Below are 14,752 nucleotides of genomic sequence, written 5' to 3'. Positions count from 1 at the left end.
GGGATTCAATGAGTAAAGCACAAATATGGAGGGAGATCTCCTCGGAACCCAGGTTTAGCTGGAGGCAGCTGCTCACATCTGTGTTCTTAGCGCCCCCTACCGGGAGATGGGAGGCAAGACATGAGAGTCTAGAAGTTCCTGGCCCTCTTGGCCTACCTAGCCAAGAAGCAGCGAGCATGAAGACTTCATTTCAAAGGAGGTGAGAAGCAAGAACGGACACCCCAGGTTGTCCTCTGACCACACCCATGTGTCTACACTGCTTGCACAACGGCAGGCACACACACGCGAGCACGCAAACAATTAAGAGTTAAAAAACGATTTTTTTGAATAGTAGATTATACATATTCACACACAACTTACTAATACAGAAGCAGTTTAATCTGGATTTAGCTTGGGAAGATCTGGCTAAAATCAGGTGTGCCACAGCCCCATCCCCTTTACTAATCCTTTTGTGGTCTAATCCTATAGTTCTTATTTTCTAAGGGGGAGGGGGGACTCAGGTTAATCTAGTTTTATTGTTTTTCAATGAAATTCTGTGGCATCCTGGAAATGCACATAACTACCACAATGTTCTTCAAGGCTAGTTGCACAAATAAACTCATGGATGAGATGGCCTTCTTTTCCTTGACTGTGTCAATTTCGGGGCGGGAATTTTTTCCCTGACTGGCAGAGCTAAAAAGGAGAAGGCTGTCATGAGCTTGGGTGGAAAAGTGTGGAAAGGTCTGTAGAGGGCTCTGACCTCTCGTGGAAAGCTGGGGTCGAGGGTGAGGATAAATATAGAAGTGGGTAGAAAGAAGGCCCAGCCCATTTTCCTGGCACTGCCAGATCTGGGTTAGGAAGGACATGAAGACTTCATAGGAAAACATTTTCATAGAAAGCTGACGATCGAAGCCAGAGATATCTTCACAGAAAACTGTCCTTCCTTATTTTCTTCCTTGTAATTCAATGTCACAAGAAGAAATCTGAAACCAAGACCAGAAAAGGAACCAGCCCAGAGTTGGCACTGGCCAGTTAGCATCCCCGAAGCTGAGGAGAAAGAGCCAGACCAGGAAATGTAGATTCCTGGTACCAGCCTCTCTCCTGCCTTGTCTCCAGAACAGGAAGTCGGGCCCAGAGTTTCAGAGTCCATTTTTGAAGAACAAACCAGTTGTCAAAAGTGTATAGAATTAAGAAATATTCAAGACACAAGGAGACTTTTCTCCTACAAGGAAGATGTGTCTGAGATGTGTAGGAGGAGGTGAAAGACTAAGAGAGGGGTGGGGGCTGTGGTCAGCCATGCAGAGAGCCTGAACAAGAAGCTGTGTTCATAACAGCAAAAGAGGAAAAACTACCAACAAGTGTGGGACAGCAAGAGAATCCCAGTATCCATCACATAAGGATGATCCCGATGGAGAAATTGGAGGGGACCAGGACTCCACAGAAGACCATCAGATCAACTAACATGAACCCTTGGGTGTTCCCAGAGACTGAGCCACCAACCAAAGAACATATTAGGGCTGGACCTAGGGCCCCCCCATATGTAGCAGATGTGCAGCTTGGTCTTCATGCAGTCCCCTAACAACTGAAGCAGGGGCTATCCCAACTCTGCCTCCTGCCTGTGGATCCCATTCCTCTAACTGGGCTGCCTTGTCTGGCCTCAGTGGGAGAAGATGCACCTAGTGCTGCAGTGACCTGAGGTCATAGGTTGGGCCGGTACCCAAGGAGGACTTCCCCCTTCTCAGAGGTGAAGAGGGTGGTGTGGGGGAGGGGCAGTGTGAGGGGGGACTGGGAGGAGAAAGGGACTGTGATTGGGATGTAAAATGAATGAGTGAATGAATGAATGAATGGAAAAAATAAAATAAAAATGAGTTGAAGAAGAAGAGGAGGAGGAGGAGGAATCGACGTTCCTGGCACTGTTAGAAACTTGGGCTATACAGTGAAATGATGCTGACTCTCAGCTTCTTAAGATCCGACAGGGTTATGCCATAGATACTTTGAGTTATGACTGAAGAGCAGGGGCCTATCCACGGTCTCTGGGAGGCATCAGAGCAGAGCCCTGATGGGAAAGGAAGACATAACTGCCCAGCCAGGATCTCCATAAAGAACTTGGACGTATTTGGCTTTGTTTGAACACCAGTCGGGAGCCATCAACAAACTCTAGGGAGGAAAGGGATATTATCCGAGTTAGGAGACACTCAGCTCTATCTGGACCCTTTTAGGACAAGAAGGGGAAGAAAATGGATGTCAGAGGTTTGAGACGAGTCTGCTGCTTCATTGCATCTGAGTGGAGATTGAGCAACAGGGTCAAGGCAGAGGAGTTCATTGAGAGGAAGGAATGAAGATATGTATGAAATAGACTGGGGTGGTGGCAGACACCTATAATCCTAATATTTAGGAAGCAGTGGCAAGGCCAGAATTAGTTATATAGCAAGGCTGTTTCTCAAAAACACAGGCTGGGATATAACTAACTCAGAGAGCACTTGCATAGAATGTATGTACAAGGCCCTGGGTTCCATCTATAGATTTATTCATTTATGTATATGAGTCCACTGTCGCTCTCTTCAGACACACCAGAAGAAGGCACTGGATCCCATTACAGATGGTTGTGAGCCACCCTGTGGTTGCTGGGAATTGAACTCAGGACCTCTGGAAGAGCAGTCAGTGCTCTTAACTGCTGAGCCATCTCTCTGGCTCCACATTTTTTAAATAACAAGAGTGAGTAGTGCTTGGAAACTGAGAAAAGGGAGCCCCTCTTTTCTGCCTATACCTCCATTGGACATCTGCATGTAGAACTTCTGTTCACTGAGATGTGAGTGGAAGGATGTCAGCACTGAATTATCACCAGGCCTACCGAGCCCTGAATGGCTTGCTGTGTGGCTGATCTCCCTCAAGCATACCCAAATAGAGAGATTAAGATAGCTGCCTGCTAGTCATGAGACACACGGGCAGGGAGCAGGAGAGGGACATGCTGAAGCATAATGAGGAGGGGCATGACAGCTGGAAACCTGTCATGCACAAAATCTCTTAAACTGGGAGCTGGAGAGATCTCTCAGCGGTTAAGAGCACTGACTGCTCCTTCAGGGGTCCTGAGTTCCATTCCCAGCAACCACATGGTGGCTCACAATGATCTGTAATGGGATCCAATCAAAGAGAGTGACTGGGCTCCATCATCCATCTGTCCCACACTGGCGCCATTTTTTTTTTCTGCTTATAATTCCCACCCCAATCCACCAACTGTTTCCATCAACCATGACAACTGTCCTACACATCCTTGTGGTCAGTGGGCACTTGTCATCTTTTAGTGTACTCCCATACATAAAATAAATAAATCTTTTTTAAAAAATTTAAAAATCTCTTAAACTGAATGGAAAAGTATAAGAAGACCCAGGTAGCTTGAGACAGAACTCAGGAGGCACACAAAGGGTCAACAGAGAAAAGGAGAAAAATCCTCAACAGAGACTGGGAAGAGGCCAGAGAGCTCTTCTCTATGATGTCATGGAAACCAAGCAAGCAAAGACCTTCACGTGACAAATGCTAAAAGATGACAAGAGTCATTTGCATTATGATGAGAAAAGATACATGATTTCAATTTATCTGAATTTGTTAATATTTAAAAACATATTTTAAGTAAATAGAATTACATCATATTCTTGTTTCCTTTTGTACCCCAACTCCTCCCAGAGACCGCCTTCAATACCTGCAATAACTTTCATTTCATTTATTTTGTCATATTCTTTAAAATGTTATAAAATTTTATAAAATATTGTAACAATAAAAATGAGCATTATAAAAATTGTCTGATATAAAACAACAATCAACTGAACAGTCTTATGTAGATGTTTGTCTATAGCAATACTGAAAATACCTAAGTTTTTCTCAATATAAATTTTAAATAACTCCAAACATATTAACTGTATATTTTAAAATAATACACCATTACTAGTTCTTAAATGAACATAAATATATAAAGTCTTTTTGATTGTTTGTTTGTTTTGTTTTGTTTTTAGTAGAGCTTAAAATCTTGGCTCTTACTGTGGTACAAGCCCAAAATAAGAACAATTGTTAGATGTTGGATTTCATTGCAATAAGGCTGTACTTCAAAGACCCTCACATCACCAAAGATTTTACCTCCATAGTAGTTAAGCTACGAGTTGACAGTTCTGTTTCACCAAGGAATGAATTGTAGGCATGATTTTTGGATACAGACTTCCTGCTATGATCAATGCTATTTGATTTGAGTGAGTGACTTCATTCTCAGCCCACAGAGAACGGGTTACATTCATTTAAGAAATGGTGTGTGTATTAAGATAGTCTATCCATGAAATCATTCACCAAACAAACAAAATTCCCCAGCGGAGATGAGATGTCAAAACCAAAGGTGTGAGACCCAGGCTAGATTCAGTCTCTTGTACAGTTTATGGAATGCTTTACTTTCTTAGACAGTTTTTTTAGTTTCAACCACTAGAGGGCGCCAACCAACCCTCAATGAGTTCAAACCTGCTACATCTTGAAGTGACCTCAGCACTGATTGACTGACTGTATTGACAACTTTCATCATATCTCAAAGCGAGTCTTGCAGCTCAGGCAAGTTTTAAATTGGCCATGCAGATTTTACTCTTGACTCAGTAAGAACTGAAGAAGCGTCATGGGGAGTCAGGCTAATGTAAAGAAAAGGCAGCAACGGCGCTATAGTAATAGACATTAGAACTAAATGGTATAAAAGACTTTTTCAAAAACAAAATCTTTTGTTAATGCTCCTGCCAATTCATAACTGCAACATAAACCTTTAACAAGTTACACGTCACTGTATAGTAATGGTATCAAATAGAGTCACAGACCAGAATTGCCTGAGGGCTTTCCTTTAAAGATATAGACTACAATGCATCAAAGATTTCTGTTTTCTTTTGATACAAAGTCTCACTCTGAATTCCAGGGTAGTCTTGAACTTGAGATCCTGCCCCTTCCATATGCTGAGTGCCGTGGTTACAGGTATGGGCCACCACAGGCTGCAAAGCTTCTTTTTAAACCATGAGTTTGGGGTAGAATTCAGGACTAAATATTTCCAGAAGTTTTATAATCCCAAAGAGCTCAGAAGCCATGGCTAGATAATTGAAGCATAAGAAATATGCTGCATTTTTTCATTTGTGTGTGAGTTGGTGGTGCGTGTGTGTGTGTGTGTGTGTGTGTGTGTGTGTGTGTGTATGTGTATGTGTGTTGTGCTTATGTAAGCCACATACAGCACATGTTGGAGGTCAGAGGACAACTTGTAGGAGTTGTTTCTCTCATCCCACTATGTTGGTCTCAGGATTGGACTCCATTCCTCAGCTTTGAGGTCAGGTGCTTTTACAACTGAGCCATCTGGCCAGTCGCAGTGTAGGTAAGGAGATTTTCATACTCACAGAGGAGCACTGGAGCAGTGGTTCTCAACCTGTGGGCAGGGGGGTCAAATGATCCTTTCACAGGGATCACCTAAGACTGTCAGAAAACACAGATATTTACATTATGATTCATAACAGTAGTACAATTACAGTTTTGAAGTAGCAATAGTTTTATGATGGGGGGGTTGTTACCACAACTTAAGACACTGTATTAAAGGGTCATAATATTATGTAGGTTGAGAACCACAGCACTAAGGGGACCAGGAACATTAAACACACAAGGTTGTCCCTTCAAAGGGAGGCATGAATAACCTGTCTTCTGGCCAGAATTTTGCTAATGGACATAGCTAATAGTCTAGTGACCTTTGTACTATCTGTGTGGCCAAGAGAGACCATATGGAATCCTCACCCAGACCCTTATGAGTTTCTCAATCTATAGAACCTACCTCTATGGGAGGTGTCACATGTAGCCAATCTTCAGACCCATCTTTATGGAAGATGTCACTTGTATTTCATAGGGTTTTAATGAAGTCACATCTTGAGCTTTATTGTGCACACGAACTTGAGTTAATTATCACCAGGAAAACTTTCACCAATTTTTTTCTGTGCTTAAATATGCCTAAAATAAACTACTTGGGTTCAGACTCGCAATTTTGTACAAACACCACCTATCAAGTCTTGTTGAGCCAAACTACCTTCCTGCCTCCCTCCCTTGTGGATCATCATTCTGCTGGCCATAGTGGTCATAGAAACTCCCCCAAATCTCCTGGTTATTTTCTTACTGCTACAATCAAATACCTGACAAGAAGGAATTTAAAGAAGGGAGGTTTGGTTGTGGGTCACAGATTGAGGGATCCAGCGCTTCAAGGTGGAGAGGACACAGTGGCAGGAGTGGAATAGCAGCAGGAGTGGACGTGGCTGATCACATTGTATCTGTGTCACCAACCAGAGAAACAGAGATAAACAGCAATTCCCTCACTTTGTCCTTTTTATTTAGTCCAGGAGCCCAGCTAATAAAGTGATACTGCCCACATTTACATTTAGCATAGGTATTTCCACCTCATGACCCCAATCTAGAACCTCCCTCCTAGACATGCCTCCCAGAGGCATGAGGTTGAGATGCCTCAAGTCAACAGTATGTACTGTCATGGTACAGAGAGAGGGGAAATGTGCTGTAGCGGTAGTTAGTTAAACAGCTTTGTGCTCCTGGCAGGTTGGTGGTGCTCCCAGCCACCCGCCAGAGCCCTCTGGACTTGAGAATGAAAGACACACACACACACACACACACACACACACACACGCCAATTAATTTTAATAGGCCTTGACTTGCTCAAAAGTTGGGCATTTCTAATTATTTTCTACTGCTAACAAACACTAACTACTGGTACTCCCAAGTTAACATTTTTTTAAAATCTATATTTCATCTCTGCTACCCCAAACACAATTGGGAAAGTGGCTGGTGTGGCTACTTTCCCTGATTCTCACCATGTCGGCAGTCCTTTAGGTCTAGTCTTCCTTCTTCCCCATCATGGTGAGCTCTCCTTCCTATCTTCTAGTTCCTAGCTAGCACAAATCCAAAGGTCCCACCTCAGTCTACCTGCCCAGTCATTGGCTTTTGGTTCTTTATTGATCTATCAAAAACCAATTGGGGGCAAGAAACTTTAGTGTTTGGACATGTAGATTCTTGATTTGGGGGGCCGGATTAACTCAATGCTGTATCATCCATACTTTCAGGCATCCCCTGGAGAAATACTTGATCTAGCTCCAGCTGGGAGCTGAGCAGAGAAACGGTCTTTCCCAGCCTGCAGTGTGCATTCAGCAGTGGAACAGCTCTATACATGCAAAGCCAAACTTAAAGGAAGCGAGGGGAGGTGTGGAGTCTTTCTGAGAGCCTTGAAAGGGAGAGCAGCTCTGTTGACATCTTGATTTTAGATTTGGTAACCTCCATACTACAAGAATACATTCCCATTGTCTTAAATTTCTAAGATGATGCTCATCTATTATGAAGAAGAAAACAGTCTACTTGAGAACTTAGGTCACACCACATCTCCTTCTGGAAGTCTTCCTTCATCCTTCCTGTAAGCTGCCTCCCATCAGCTTATTGCCATTCAGTATCTAAGTCACTCTCTATATTTCTTAAAGACAGCAACCCATTCTATCTCCACTGTGACAACAGGAGCCAGCACCATCCCAAGAATTTAATAAGTGCATCATCCCCTGTGGTCCAGATACTACATAGCTCCACAAACATGGCTATGTAGAGCAGTGGTTCTCACTTGATCTGTGGGTCATGATCCCTTTGGAGTCAAAGGGCCCTTTCACAGGGGTTGCATATCAGAAACCCTGCAAATCAGATATTTACATTACAATTCACAACAGTAGCAAAATTACAGTTATGAAGTAGCAACAAAATGATTTTGTGGTTGGGGGTCACCAAGGCATGAGGAACTGTATTAAAGGGTCGAAGCAGTAGGAAGATTAAGAACCACTGACATGGAGTCATGACAACAAGCCTGGGAGGTAGGCATATCCATTGCTGCTTTTAGATCCAGAAACCAAGGCCCAGCAGCTTCCCAAAGGCCATTCAGTGAGCAGAAAGAATGTGTATTCAAATCCCTCTGAATTGCAGGTCCTATGAGGAGGTGCATGGGCTGTTCAGAAAGCTGTGGTCCAGCTGATGGAGAAGAGGGAGGGAAAAAGTGGGTCTTAGTTAGCAGTGTTGAGACAGTGTGTGTGTGTGTGTGTGTGTGTGTGTGTGTGTGTGCCAGTGTGCATATGAATATATGCACAACAAGGGATATAGGCAGCAAGGGATCCTATCATACAAGAGAGACAAGAAAGGGCTGAGAGGGAAGGTGCTGGGAGAAGGGAGAGGAGAGGGCTTCGCTTTGTTTTGGTTTTGGAAGAGAGCATGTCTTTCTATCTTCCCACTTCTTCACTTGACTTTGTCCTCATTTGTTACCTTCTGGAAGCCATGTTGTCAAGATCTCAGGGATTGTTGGGGAAGTCCTGCTACTTAAGGTCAAAGTCTACCACTTTGTTCAGATAGCTCCTCTGAGCTTGGCACAAAATAGAGGGCTCCCTTTTTCCAGCAGGGCTTCCCCTTCTCTGACCTTGTCTGGGGAGCCCAGTTCCCAGTCTTCTATCTGAGGAAGTTAGCCCTTCAGAATAAGTTAAATAACCACATTTTTTTCCTCCCCAAACCAGACGAAAAGAAACAACTGAAGCAGTAAGATTTGATTGAGAAACAGATAACCTGAGAAGACCTTGTTTGTTAGTTTCCTGTGCCTGCTGTAACAAATGACCCGGAGTTGGTGGGTTAAAATAAATAAAACAATAAAAGGTTTTTTTCTCTATCTCTCAGTCTGGAGGTGAGATGTCTAGAATCGGCATTACTGGGCTGAAGCCATGATGTCCACAGGGCCCCAATCCTCAGGAGGGTCTGAGGACAACTTATTTGTTTTCCTCTCCAGTATCATGGCTGTTTGCTTTCCTCAGTTTATGTCTGTATCCTGGCCTTTTCCTCTTCTCTGTGTGACACACTTCCTACTGCCCGCTTCTTATATGGTGCCCCCCCCAGGCAAACTTTTATTGACACCAAGATCCAGAGCTGAGCTATATGGTAAAGTCCTTTCCTATATATGGTAACATTCACAGGTTCTAAGAATTAGGGCCCAGATTTATTTTAGGATGGTTGTTTATTACCACATATTGGGCAAAAGGCTGTGATAGGTAAGCTAAGACCTGTCCTTTGTGGTATGCATGCTGGGGACCAGCTGTGGTTCCTTGTCCTCCATTTCCTCCCTCCAGATCCAGGCACCACTGCTCACCAGGCAGAAGGATGAAGCAGAGTCTAGAGGGGTAGACCCAAGTGGGGTCTGCAGCATCCCGGCCAGGCTGGGGTGAGGAAGGCCTTCTCAAAGGATTTTAGTGCCATCTCTCCAGCTCAAAGTGACTCCTGATGGCATGTGTGTGTGTGTGTGTGTGTGTGTCTGTGTGTGTATGTGTGTGTGTGTGTGTGTGTGTGTGTGTGTGTGTGTGTGTGACTGACAAGGGAGGAGAAGCGAGAAGCCTTTGGAACACTACAGAGTTGGTGATACTGGTGCACCACCTTGGCTTCATTGCTGCAACTGCCCTTGATGGCTAAACCTGAGTTTTCAGTCCAGTGACATTAAGGCAAATTATGGAACTGCTCAGGATGCAAAAATAATGGGGATAAAATTGGTGTTTCTATGAAAGCCCAGTTTTCCCACAGGTGCTTTCATTGTGTGTCCTTGTGGTGTGTGGCTAGTTTTAAGTCAACTTGACATCACCAGAGGGGAGGGACCCTCAGTTGAGAAAGTGCCTCCAGGAGATTGGGCTGGGAGTCATTTTCCTAATTAATGGCTGATGGGGAGGGTCTATCCCATTGTGGGTGGGGCCACCTCTGGATTGGTGGTCCTGGGTTCTATAAGAAGGCAGGTTGATAAGCAGCACCCCTCCATGGCCTCTGCACCAGCTCCTGCCTCCAGGTTCCTGCCTTACTTGAGTTTCCATCCTGACTTCCTTTGATGATGAACTGTGATGCGGAAGTGTAAGCTGAATAAACCCTTCCCTCCCCAAGTTTCTTTTGATCATAGTGTTTCCTTGTAGCAATAGAAACCCTAATTAAGACAGTGGGCAAAACTCCATGAGTCCCCAGGGCTCTGTTGCTTGTCACTGATGGCAACCGCGTTGTTGTCCCTTCCTTTCTGCCATTGCCATTGTTGGCTCGAGACTATGCTTAGTGCCTAGAGAGAGCAGAGGAATATGATACTGAGTAAGAAAGGTCGGCACAGAGATCGCCAGCACCATGGGACTGCACAGAGATCGCCAGCACCATGGGACTGCTGGTGCCATGCAGTTAGGGAGGGCGTTCAGTGACTGCCCCGCTGAGGCTACTGTTATAAAGGAAAACCATATACTACTTCTGTCTTAGTACATGAACCTGTGGCAGGCAGAGACCAGTCCCATCGTGCTGGCTACTCCCAAGCACTGGATCCTCCTGGGTGCTCAGGGTCTGCTATCATTGTCACTAAACTCATGGATAGGAGTTCGGAGAAGGTTCAAGGTCATGGCTTCCTTACAGCGCTCACACACATGGAAGACAGACAGACAGACATGCCAGGACTAACTCCCAGGGGCCTGACTAGACTCTTTTTTACAATCATTGAGGCAGCTGTCCTAGAAGATCAGGTATCACATCAACAAATCCTCGGTGATACTTTGTGATAGCAGCTTTCTGTGGGCCCCAGGACAGCCTGGTCCCCTCATTGTGACAGATCCTTCAGCTTGGTGGTCCCCCTGCAGAATAGAACCCAGGGCTTGGTTCCCTTGCCTTCTGTTCCTTCTGCAGCACACAGCCTGCACACGGGTCCCCCGCCCCCTTCCACAGACAAGGCTCTCTCACGTTCTGTCTTTCTCAGTGAGTCTAGACCAGTGGTTCTCAACCTGGGGCTCGAACCACCCTTTCACAGGGTCATCTGAGACCATCAGAAAACACAGATACATACAGGACAATCATCACAGTAGCAAAATCACAGTTATGAAGTAGCAACAGAAATAATTTTATGGTTGGGGGGGGTCGCCACAACATGAGGCACTGTATTAAAGGGTTGAAGCATTCGGGAAGCTGAAAGTCACTCGTGTAGAAAGACTAATGTGTGTACTGGTAAAGATTGGAAGGATTTGAAATTACCCGGATACCCACAGCCTTAGAGAAATTTAGTAGAAATTAGCAACCTCCTTCAGCTCCTTCAGTCCTTTCTCTAACTCCTCCATTGGAGACCCCATGCTAAGTCCAATGGTTGGCTGCAAGCATCGGCATCTGTATTGGTCAGGATCTGGCAGAGCCTCTCAGGAGACAGCTGTATCAGGCTCCTGTCAGCAAGCACTTGTTGGCACCAGCAATGGTGTCTGGGTTTGGTAACTGCCTTTCCTTCAGTCTCTGTTCCATTCTTTGTCCCTGTGTTTCCTTTAGACAGGAGCAATTCTGGATTCAATTCAGGATTAAAATTTTGAAGATGGGTGGGGACCCCATCCCTCAACCAGGGAGGGGGCATACCTAACCTCTGGATATGGTCTCAATAGGTTCTCCCTCCCCTTTCTGGGGTATTTCAGCTAATGTCATCCCCGTGGGGTCCTGGGAGGCTCTTGCTTTCCTCGCATCTGAGACTTTCTGGTTGCCACCCATAGTTCCCCATCTCCATTGCTACACACCTCTGTTCAATTTCCTGACCCTCATCTCCTCCATCTCCTCCCATACCTGATTCAGCTCCTCCTTTTCCCTCCTCTTCTTCCTTTCTGCCCAAATTCCTCCCACCATCTACTTCCCTTGATTATATTGTTCCCCTTCTAAGTAGGACTGAAGCATTCACTCTTTGGTCTTCCTTCCTCTTGAGTTTCATGTGGTCCATGAGTTGTATCATGGGTATTCCACACTCTTGGCCTAATATCCACCTATCAGTGAGTACATACCATGTGTTTTCTTTTGTGGCTGAGTTACCTCACTCAGGATGATATTTTCTAGATCCATCCATTCGCCTGTGAATTTTGTGAAGTCATTGTTTTTATTTTTTTAAAGCTTTATTTATTTTATGTATATGAGTACACTGTTGCTGTCTTCAGACACACCAGAAGAGTGTGTCAGAAATGATTACGGATGGTTGTGAGCCACCATGTGGTTGCTGGGAATTGAACTCAGGACCTCTGGAAGAGCAGTCACTGCTTTTAACCATTGAGCTATCTCTCCAGCTCAAAGTCATTGTTTTTAATAGCTGAGTAGTATTCCATTGTGTAAATGTACCACATTTTCTGTATCCATTCCTCTGTTAAGGGACATCTGGGTTGTTTTCAGTTTCTGGCTATTAGAAATAAGGCTGCTATGAACATAGTGGAGCATATGTCCTTGTTATAGGTTGGAGCATCTTTTGGATATATGTCCAGGAGTGGTGTAGCTGGGTCCTCAGGTAGAACTATTTCCAGTTTTCTGAGGAACTGCCAGATTGATTTCCAGAGTGCTTGTACCAGCTTGCAATCCCACCAACAATGGAAGAGTTTTCCTCTTTCTCCACATCCTCACCAGCATCTGCTGTCACCTGAGTTTTTGATCTTGGCCATTTTGACTGGTGTGAGGTGCAATCTCAGGGTCATTTTAGATTTTTCCTTTGATGAGTCACATTTTTTTCCTTTACATTCACTTCCACTTTGTTCCCAAACCATTTCTAAGTTGGACAGAAAGAAGAAAGAATCCATCACCCACATTTGGAAACAGTGGAACTAGAGGAGTTTATTGTAAAATAACAATGAATTGTTTGTGTTTGCTATATATAAAATAACGATGAATTGTTTGTGTTTGCTATATATCTTTCAACTGAGGTCTTTAGATGCTAGGAAGCCAAGCACAGAACAATATTTAATCAGCATTGTCTAATTTCTAAATAGCCTTGTTTCCAGTCTTGCTTTTTTTTTTCAAAAATTATTTATTTTTAATATGACATTAAATTGCGTGTATTTAAATCACACAACATTACATTAGTCATCATTGCTGTAATAAACTACCTAGGGGAATTAGCCTAATAAAGAAAAAGCGCTTACTTTTTTCCAGTTTTAGAAGTTCAAGGACTTAGTGGCTGCATCTCCTCAGACTTAGTGACTCTCAGAAACGTGACATCATGGCGGATGACAAGGTGGGAACCTGGACAGGAGCAACAGATTGCAGCTGGATGCAGGAAGCAGAGCTGAGTGAAGATAAACTCAGCTTTCCTAGCAACTCTCTCCTCAGCATCAGAATCGCCAGCCAAGGGACTTCATGAGAGCCACTGCACATGCCACCAAGGACCCGCCACTGAGCTCCACCTCTTAAAGGTCCCACCCTCCCCTTACATCATCACCTGGAGGCACAACACCTCACCTGATCCTATTGACTCTTGGAAACAAGTCACAAATAAACCCTGACATGTAAGCCTCTCAGTATTCTTGGGGCACCCTAGAAATCAAAATCCACAAACACTCAAGTCCTCTTGTGTAAAATCACATAGCAGTTGTATATCTGGTGCATATTTTATTCTTTCAGGGAGTAGGATCTTAAGTACCCTAGGCTGGCCTCAAGCCCTCTATGTAGCTGAGGATGACCTTGAACTCCCACTTTTCACTTTACACTTCTGAGTGCTGGGATGCTAGGCTTGTGCACCATGCACCATTTGTGTGGGATCGAACCCAGGGCTTCCTGCATACTATGTTAGCACTCTATCAGCTGAGCTATATTCTCCATCTAAGTTTTAGGGTAGTTATTTGTTTGTTTGCTGTTAAAAGTTGTTACGTAGAGTGCTAGATTTCATTAAGGCATTTTCATACATAGGTGTCATATTTTATTCTTATTGCCCCCTCCACTTCCTGCCTTCCCTCATCTCCCCCACCCCACGTCTTGCTCTTACTGACCTCTTTGCTCACCTCCCTGTATACTTTAAATCATCTCTAGATTACTTATCCTACCCAACACAGTATAACACTGTACACATGGATGTTACATTAGATTGCTTATGGAATAACCACCCAACAAAGTAAGTCTCCAGAATGCTCAGTGTGGGCACATTCCATACCCACTGTCTTTAACCCACCCCACAGTTGGATATAGAATCCTCAGATACTGTGTACAGTTGACTATACACAGTATTGGTCCATGTAATTAACAATGCATTGCATCCATAGCTATAAACTTGTGATATGAACATTTAATATGCACTCCCCTATTGCAGTGGTTCTCAACCTTCCTAATGCTGGGACCTTTTAATACAGGCCTTCATGTCGTGGCAACCCCCAACCATAAACTTATTTTCATTGCTTCTTCATAACTGTAATCTTGTAACTGCTATGGATCATACCATAAATGTCTGTGTTTTCTGCTGTTCTTAGGCAGTTCTTCACAGACAGGGGTCTGTTTGTGAAAGGGCTTAGTCATTTGAGAACTACTGTCCTACTTTTTTCAGATATACAATACATCAGCATGAGCCACAGTCGCTGCGATGTGCACTAACTGACCTTGGGAGCCTTCCTTCTCCCTCTCCCACTGTGAGCATGCATCCCTTGACTAACCCCTCCGCTCCCTCTCCCTTTCTTGTTCTCTGCGGATGTCCATGCTTCTAGGCTGGATGCCTGGCCCCTGGCTCCTTTCTGAGAGATGACTCTGTTGAAAGGTTTCTAGTCTTGGAGCTCCTCACACCCAGTCTCATAAACACAGAAAGAGCTGGCCAGAAAACACTGGGTGATCCTGGGGGGGGGGGCAAAACCTCCTCCCCCACATTCATTTGCCTAATTTGGGTTAAATTTAGCAGACTTCAGGAGGCATCTGACTTTTTCCCAGGAGAGCCACGCTTTTG

Source organism: Mastomys coucha, unplaced genomic scaffold (assembly GCF_008632895.1).
Source record: "Mastomys coucha isolate ucsf_1 unplaced genomic scaffold, UCSF_Mcou_1 pScaffold22, whole genome shotgun sequence".
Lineage (NCBI taxonomy): Eukaryota > Metazoa > Chordata > Mammalia > Rodentia > Muridae > Mastomys > Mastomys coucha.
This window is presented reverse-complemented; position numbering follows the sequence as displayed.